This window comes from Mauremys reevesii, linkage group 19, assembly GCF_016161935.1.
Source record: "Mauremys reevesii isolate NIE-2019 linkage group 19, ASM1616193v1, whole genome shotgun sequence".
Taxonomy (NCBI): domain Eukaryota; kingdom Metazoa; phylum Chordata; order Testudines; family Geoemydidae; genus Mauremys; species Mauremys reevesii.
The window spans coordinates 15,911,539-15,919,389 of NC_052641.1; the positions used below are offsets into that span (position 1 = coordinate 15,911,539).

The 7,851-nt window shown below is 44.4% G+C and overlaps 1 long non-coding RNA gene across 1 annotated transcript; it reads left to right on the forward strand.

Moving 5' to 3' along the window:
• The first annotated feature begins 1,110 nt into the window (after window positions 1–1,110).
• On the forward strand, window positions 1,111–7,248 carry LOC120386720. Its single transcript, XR_005589874.1, has 3 exons — window positions 1,111–1,189; window positions 5,422–5,575; window positions 6,489–7,248. It is a non-coding gene; the product is annotated as an uncharacterized LOC120386720 (long non-coding RNA).
• Window positions 7,249–7,851: the final 603 nt, after the last annotated feature.

Consider the following 7,851-nt stretch of genomic DNA (forward strand, 5'->3'; position numbering starts at 1 on the left):
ACTTTCCAATGTGCTGGTGGGTGCTCACTGCTCAACCCCTGGCTCTGCCACAGGTCCTGCCCCCTCCCCTGAGCTTGCCATGCCCTCGCTTCTTCCCCCGCCCCCCGAACCTCCTGCATGCCACAAAACAGCTGATCGGGAAGTGTGGGGAGGAAGGGGGAGGCGCTGATTGGCGGGGCTGCCAGTGGGTGGGAGACTCTGGGAACGGAGCAGGGGTGCTGATGGGGGGGCTGCCCAGAGAATTCCAGGGGCCTGGGGCAAAGCGGGGGAGCTGCGGCGCTTGTACTCACCAGGCGGCAGCCCAGGTCTTCAGCGGCATTTTGGCAGCGGGGGGCCCTTCAGTCGCTCCACATCTTCGGCAGCAGCACTGAAGGGCCCCCCCACTGCCGAAATGCCACCGAAGACCCAGAGTGACTGTCTGCAACCCCAAAAGCTTTCCACTAGGCTGCCCTAAGGCTGGATGGGAGAGATCTGAGGGAAGGGATTTCCATAGCTGATGAGATGGGATGGAGGTCTCTGCCCACGCTAGCAGTCTACAGTTTCAGATAGCTCAGGGCAATAGAAAAGTTGTTTAATTCTCCTTTATTATGACATTCATATTTGGTGCCCATCACTGTGCCATGCACTGCTGTTGTAGGAGGTTTCAGTATAGATCTTCATCACCTCCTCCTCCTCCAGCATCAAAACCTTCTCCCTTGAGGAGCACATTTCTTTCAGCTCCTATAAGGACTCTGCTATCTGGGTGGCCCTAGGGCTGCTGACGTATTACTGTGGCTCTTTGGTAAATTCTGGCTCCTTCTCAGGCTCAGGTTGGCCACTGCTGATATCTAGCTAATTACTGGTATGATTACCTCAGTGGATGTACAGTCCATATTGTTTGGAAAGAGTTGATTGTACAAGTCATTCATGTCATCACCCACATAACACAGGCAATTGCAATTGCTTTTTGTTGGAGAAGAGTGTTATTTCATTTACCATAATTGTATAGCCTTGATCATTGTATACCACTTCCCAGAAACTCCCTCAGAAATCCCCCTCAATGCCATCGAGACACAATTTCCATTGTTTCATTTTGAATAACTGGACTTGTGAATTTCTTTACTCTTTTTCAGCCACTTTGAAGTATTGATCGTATTCTGCGGCAAACAAAGCAGATGAATAAAGTTGCAGTCAACCTCTCCACTTAAGGGTATATTTTCAGCTTGTTTATTATAATGGCCTCCCAGTGCAAGACCTTGGCTGGCAAGACATGTACTATTAGAATTTTCGTTAGGATCTTCCTGTGCTCTTCTGAGAGAACTGAAAACTTAGCATGTCACCAGCTTTCTTTGTGGTCATTTGAAGCATTTCACCTGCTTTGTGGTGACATGAAGAAGCTTGGTGCCTCTCAAATTTGTCTTGATCCCTTTTCCAATTAGGGAATTCAGACTCCATGAAAGTTTCACCTGTGCACTTAGTCAAAAGTATTTTGCATCTAAAACCAGCTTGGCTAACGAAAGAGCAGGAGAAGCACAGACAGCTGGGCCTCACCCAGGCATGCAGAATGCCCCTTCACAAGAAGAGGAGACCTTGCTTGATAAGTCATTTCCCAGCTAGGGAAGAAAGGAGCCAGAGCCTGCTGCAGAGGAGACCTTCAACCCAACACTGGTTACCAAGAGCAGCAGCATGTCATCTATGTATGCAATACATGCATTGCATGCCTCAGAATTCAAAAATGTGGTCCACCTAGTGGCCAATGAGCTGGAGCAGGCCCACAGGACAGCTCATGCGAAAATTTTCAGGTTGCTCCATGTGTCTGCAATAAACTGACCCACACCCATATAAAAGGGATGGTATCACTGCTGCATTGTGTATCATCAGTTTCGTTGGTGGTTTGATGGTATGCCGGTTGAGCATCCTATGGGGAAATCACCAAAAGCCTGGGTTGCCTTTCATATTCTGTTTGATATGTTTTGATCCAGAAAACCGTCTTGAGATGGTACTGTCATGATATGTTAAGTGATTGTTGATTTTTAGTTTATACCATTGATGATGATGATGGCTCAGTGGTAATGGTTGATGGGGCTGGTTGGAGGAGGACTTCATTTCCCACCCGCCCCAGGCTGATGGTGAGTCCATTTCTTTATTTTTGTCTCCATCCATCTTCCTCTCCCTGGGATGGCAAAGTAAACACACACTCAGTCACTTGCCTCTGAGAACCCATGAAGGGTAAGCTCACTTTTACTGAGTAAACAGAGCACAATCATCTGCAAAAAGTTTAATGTCTGAGTTCCTTTGCAGTAAGCCTCTGGGACTGAAGAGTTTTTAATCAGTTCTATACCTCGTGTAGATGCCCCTTTGAAGGTCATCAGTTGCATTATTCAGAATGGGTGTGAAGAAGAGACCAAAGAGGATCAGTGCCAGCCCGCAGCCTTGTTTCACCCTATTAAATATGGGAGTTGGTATAGGGAGGCTACCATCTGAGAATACTTGACCAGTCGAGTCTTTGTGGAATTGATGTATGGGGTGTAGAAGCAGAAGTAGTACCTCTGAAAATCATGACTGTTGCACTCTTTTGAGTGGTTCTTCCAGTCCTCAGTCCACACCCAGTTCTCATCTCACCAATACCACACTGTCTTAGCAGTGGCCATGACATTTCTGACCACTACATGATAAGAGTGGATGGATGAGCAATGAGTTTAAGTGCTGTGGCAGAGGGGGACATACTATATAAATGAATATATTATCTTTTGCTTGTTTATTTCATCTTCTTGAACTCTACACTGGGATTTATTAATTGGTACTTATATTCCCTGGCCTTGAAATGTTTCCTTGGAGATGAACAGTAGACCTTTGGAGAACTGCTTATTATAGCACCAGGTGTGCATGAAACTGAATGCATTCTAGTGCAGCCCAAGTAAGTCACTCTCCTAAAGTTTGGATGCTGGCGACTACACTAGTGATCACAGAGTGATGGATCTAAGAGGGACACTGCAGCATCTGATGTTACAAAGTGCAGAGTTGTGGGCTTTGCTTATTTTTTATTATGTGACATCGATATGTTATGACATTAAATAACACAAGATGTTTCATTCCCCTCTTCCTCATCAATCAGCGGATGTTGTCCTTGATTCTGCAAAAGCCCTTGCTCTGTGCACAGCAGGGCAAGCAAATGTGAGCAGATGCTATCTGTGCCCACACTAAGGCTAAGCACTCTGTACTGAGCATTTGTGAATCTCAAGACTTGACACTTCCACTCTCTTATTCAGGGTAAAAAGGTCAGGGAGAGGGTAGGGAACAGATATGGATTTATGAACAATCCTCATCATATTAAAGAGGTATTCAGTAGGGCTGTTGATTAATCACAGTTAACTCATGCGATTAACTAAAAACAATTAATCACACTGTTAATAGAATACCAATTGAAATTTATTAAATGTTTTTGGATGATTTTCAAATATATTGATTTCTATTACAACACAGAATACAAAGTGTAAGGTGCTCACTTTATATTTTTTATTACAAATATTTGCACTGTAATAATGATAAAAAAAAGAAATAAGCATTTTTCAATTCACCTCATACAAGTACTGTAGTGCAATCTCTTTATCTTAAAAGTGTAACTTACAAATGTAGATTTTTTTTGTTACATAACTGCACTCAAAACCAAAACAATGTAAAACTGTAGAGCCTATAAGTCCTACTTCTTCAGCCAATCGCTAAGACAAAACAAGTTTATTTACATTTATGGGAGATAATGCTGCCTGCTTCTTATTTACGTCACCTCAAAGTGAGAACAGGTGTTCACATGGCACTTTTGTAGCTGGCATTGCAAGGTATTTAAGTGCCTGACATGCTAAACATCCATATGCCCCTTCATGCTTCAGCCACCATTCCAGAGGACATACTTCCATGCTGATGACGCTCGTTAAAATATAATGTGTTAATTACATTTGTGATTGAACTCCTTGGGGGAGAATTGTATGTCTCCTGTTCTGTTTTACATGCATTCTGCAATATATATTTCATGTTGTAGCAGTCTCTGATGATGGCCCAGCACGTTTGTTTTAAGAACACTTTCACAGCAGATTTGACAAAATGCAAAGAAGGTACCAATGTGAGGTTTGTAAAAATAGCTATAGCACTTGACCCAAAATTTAAGAATCTGAAGTGGCATCCAAAATCTGAGGGGGACAAGGTGTGGAGCATGCTTTCAGAAGTTTTAAAAGAGGAACACTCAGATGCAGAAACTACAGAACCCAAACCACCAAAAAAGAAAATCAGCCTTCTGCTGGTGGCATCTGACTCAGATGACTAAAATGAACACGTCAGTCCACTCTGCTTTGGATCGTTATTGAGCAGAACTCGTCATCAGCATGGATGTATGTTCTCTGGAATGGTGTATTTTTAATGCAGTTATTTTTTGTACAGAATTCTACATTTGTAAATTCAACTTTCATGATAAAGAGAGTGCATTCCAGTACTTGTATTAGGTGAATAGAAAAATATTATTTCTTTTTTTTTAACAGTGCAAGTATTTGTAATAAAAATAAATATAAAGTAATCATGGTACACTTTACATTCTGTGTTGTAATTAAAATCAATATATTTGAAAATATAGAAATGTAGAAAACATCCCAAAATATTGGTATTCTATTATTAACAGTGCAATTAATCATGATTCATCGCGATCCATTTTTAATATCATTTTACAGCCCTAGTATTTAGCCTCATGCTGCTAACAAGGCTGGAGCAACCAGGGGCAACATGCTCATTATTGCAGTAGAGCATTACCCTATGCTCTCTGCCAGGGGTGGCTCTAGGTATTTTGCCGCCCCAAGCACGGCAGGCAGGCTGCCTTCGGCGGCACGCCTGCGGGAGGTCTGCCGAAGCCGTGGGACCAGCGGACCCTCCGCAGGCATGCCGCCGAAAGCAACCTGCCTGCCGCCCTCGCGGCGACCAGCAGAGCGCCCCCCGTGGCTTGCCGCCCCAGGCACGTGCTTGGCGTGCTGGTACCTGGAGCTGCCCCTGCTCTCTGCCCTGCTTGGACCTGTACAATATTCTATACCAGTGCTCCGAAGGATCAAGCTCTTTGGGGAAACGAGATAGAAAATATATTAATGTGCAAGAGAGAGAGTTTACTTTGCCTGCCCAGGAGGAGGAAAATGGATAGAGACAGACAGAAAGAAAAGCAAATGTACCAGACTGATGCCCAGTTTCTCTGAATGAGACTGTATGAGTAAGAGTGTGCTGATGTCCAGAGGAGGATGGATTGTTCCACCTAAGTGGCTGTAAGATGAGGAACAGAGGGGAATGGCCAACGTTCTCCAGAGAGAAGAGATGAGATAGAGTGAGACAAGAGAGAGACGAGGAATATTTTGACTCCAGTAATGGACGGACGCTGACATAAAGAATGATTATGGATTTGTTCGGTTTTTGCAGTACTGCTGACTCACTTGATGTCTGGATAATAGGCTCGCAGCACTACTTAGGAACATGGCACATGGACCAAGCATCTGCTCAGGCCTTCCCTCCCTCGGCATTACTCCTGGTGACTGGATCTTAGAGCAAACACCTCCAATCTACAGCAATCCAGGTGATTGGGCCTAGCTGTTTTCTCTTAGCCTAGGGCAGGGGTAGGCAACCTATGGCACGTGTGCCGAAGGTGGCATGTGAGCTGATTTTCAGTGGCACTCACACTGCCCGAGTCCTGGCCACCAGTCCGGGAGGCTCTGCATTTTAACTTAATTTTAAATGGAGCTTCTTAAACATTTTAAAAACCTTATTTACTTTACATACAACAATAGTTTAGTTATATATTATAGACTTGTAGAAAGAGACCTTCTAAAAACATTACAATGTATTACTGGCACGCGAAACCTTAAATTAGAGTGAATAAATGAAGACTCTGCACAGCACTTCTGAAAGGTTGCCGACCCCTGGCCTAGGGCCTGCTATTACTACTACTCAGGCATTGATCACTCTCTGAGGAACACTTTTCTATGGGAAAAGCCCAATGGCAATAACAGCACCTTCCACGGGGAGGGAGGGAGGGATGGGCATTGAGTGCTCGGATACCTTGTAAACTCTGCTGATCAGCCTGCAACAAGGGGCTGTTCTTCTTTCTGCTACAGAATGGTCAAAATGGATCCTTTTTTTATAAAGAAAAAAAATTGTCCTATTCTTTTCAGATTATTAAAAGATGGTAGAACTTAGAAACTTCACAGTGGAGCCTTTAGTGAGGAAATTGAGTTTTGCCAAGTCTGAAAAATAATCAATTATAATATTTTAAGCAATTGAAACACATTGCTTCTGAGTGTATGCAGAGACTTCTACCTTACTGGAGCCTTGGTCCTCTTTCCCCTCATGGTGCAACAAAGTTCTTCTTGACTAAGGGTCCTGGTAAGTACAGAGGTTGCTACAGTCAGACTGCTCCTTGGATAACTGGTGGTAGAACCAGGCTTCCAGACCTCACACCCTTTGTTTTTTTTGTCTTTCGTTTTTGACAGGTATGGAGAGGAAGTATGGAGGATATTGTCTGTCTGTCTGGCAAAACAGCCACAGACCCAGCCACTCCTCCTGCAGTTAACAGAAGCGGCAAAAATTTGTTTGCCATTCAGCGGCATGAGGCCCAACCCCAGCACCAAGGGCAAATGTTGAAATGCCTGGAGAACTGCAGGGAGTCTTGCTGGCTCTGGAGAGGGCAGTTGAGGCAGGCCTGGCCCTGGGTTTGCAAAACTGTGGCTGGAAGATGACTTTTAAGGCCTTTGAGGGGCCAGTGCTGCCAGCTGGAAAGAGTTGATGTGATTGGCACCATTTCTAATGGGAGAGGGTCAGGCAGTGTACAGAACTTGAGTGTTGAGCAGTCTGGCTCATATCCAGAGGTAAAAGCTGCCATTTTAAACAGACAGAGACTGACTTTGGAGGCATATTGACACTGGTTCTGGGTCCAACCATTTCATGGGGAGCACACCAGACTGTAGTGACCCAGCAGCTGCAGGATCTTACTACCCATTGGTTTTATCTTGGCCCAGCTATATGAGGGATTGGACCCAAAGACCGGTACAGCTGGGAAGGTAATGTAACTTAGCTGGGAAGTCTGCAACCCCAAAAGCTTTCTACTAGTCTGCGCTAAGGCCGGATGGGAGAGATCTGAGGGAAGGGATTTCCATGGCTGATGAGATGGGATGGAGGTCTCTGCCCACGCTAGCAGAGTCCTTATAGGAGCTGAAAGAAATGTGCTCCTCAAGGGAGAAGGTTTTGATGCTGGAGGAGGAGGAGGTGATGATCTATACTGAAACCTCCTACAACAGCAGTGCATGGCACAGTGATGGGCACTAAATATGAATGTCATAATAAAGGAGAATTAAATAAATTTTCTATTGCCATCATATCATGTATCCCAATGTAAACAGGAGTATGCTAGGCAGAGGGAATTCTCTGCTGGCTGTAAGGATTCCCTGCTTGTAAAATCAAAGAAGAATCATAAGTGAGACTTTAAATACAATTGAGATATGAAGAAAAAAGGCTTAGCATTTAACAGGTAGCTGAGAGCCAGTGTGAAATGGTCTCAGCCCACTTCCGACCAGATAGGTATCCCTGCCACAACCACATCTGTCATTAATTGGGCCTCTTTCTGGCAGCCTTAATAAAGAGGTGAACTAAAAGGGCTATGGAAAATGATCTCCCATTTCAAGTGTTAAAGGTGGTTACTCCAGGGCAGGGCTGTAACACATGTCAGGCAGTCTGTGTAGGTAGGTGAAACTTTAATTGATGCTACTCCTGCCATATCTTGTGTGTGACAAATCTCCGCTGATAATCTCTCTTTCCTCCCTGGTCATATCTTCCTCTTGATTTGCTTCTCCCTTTTGT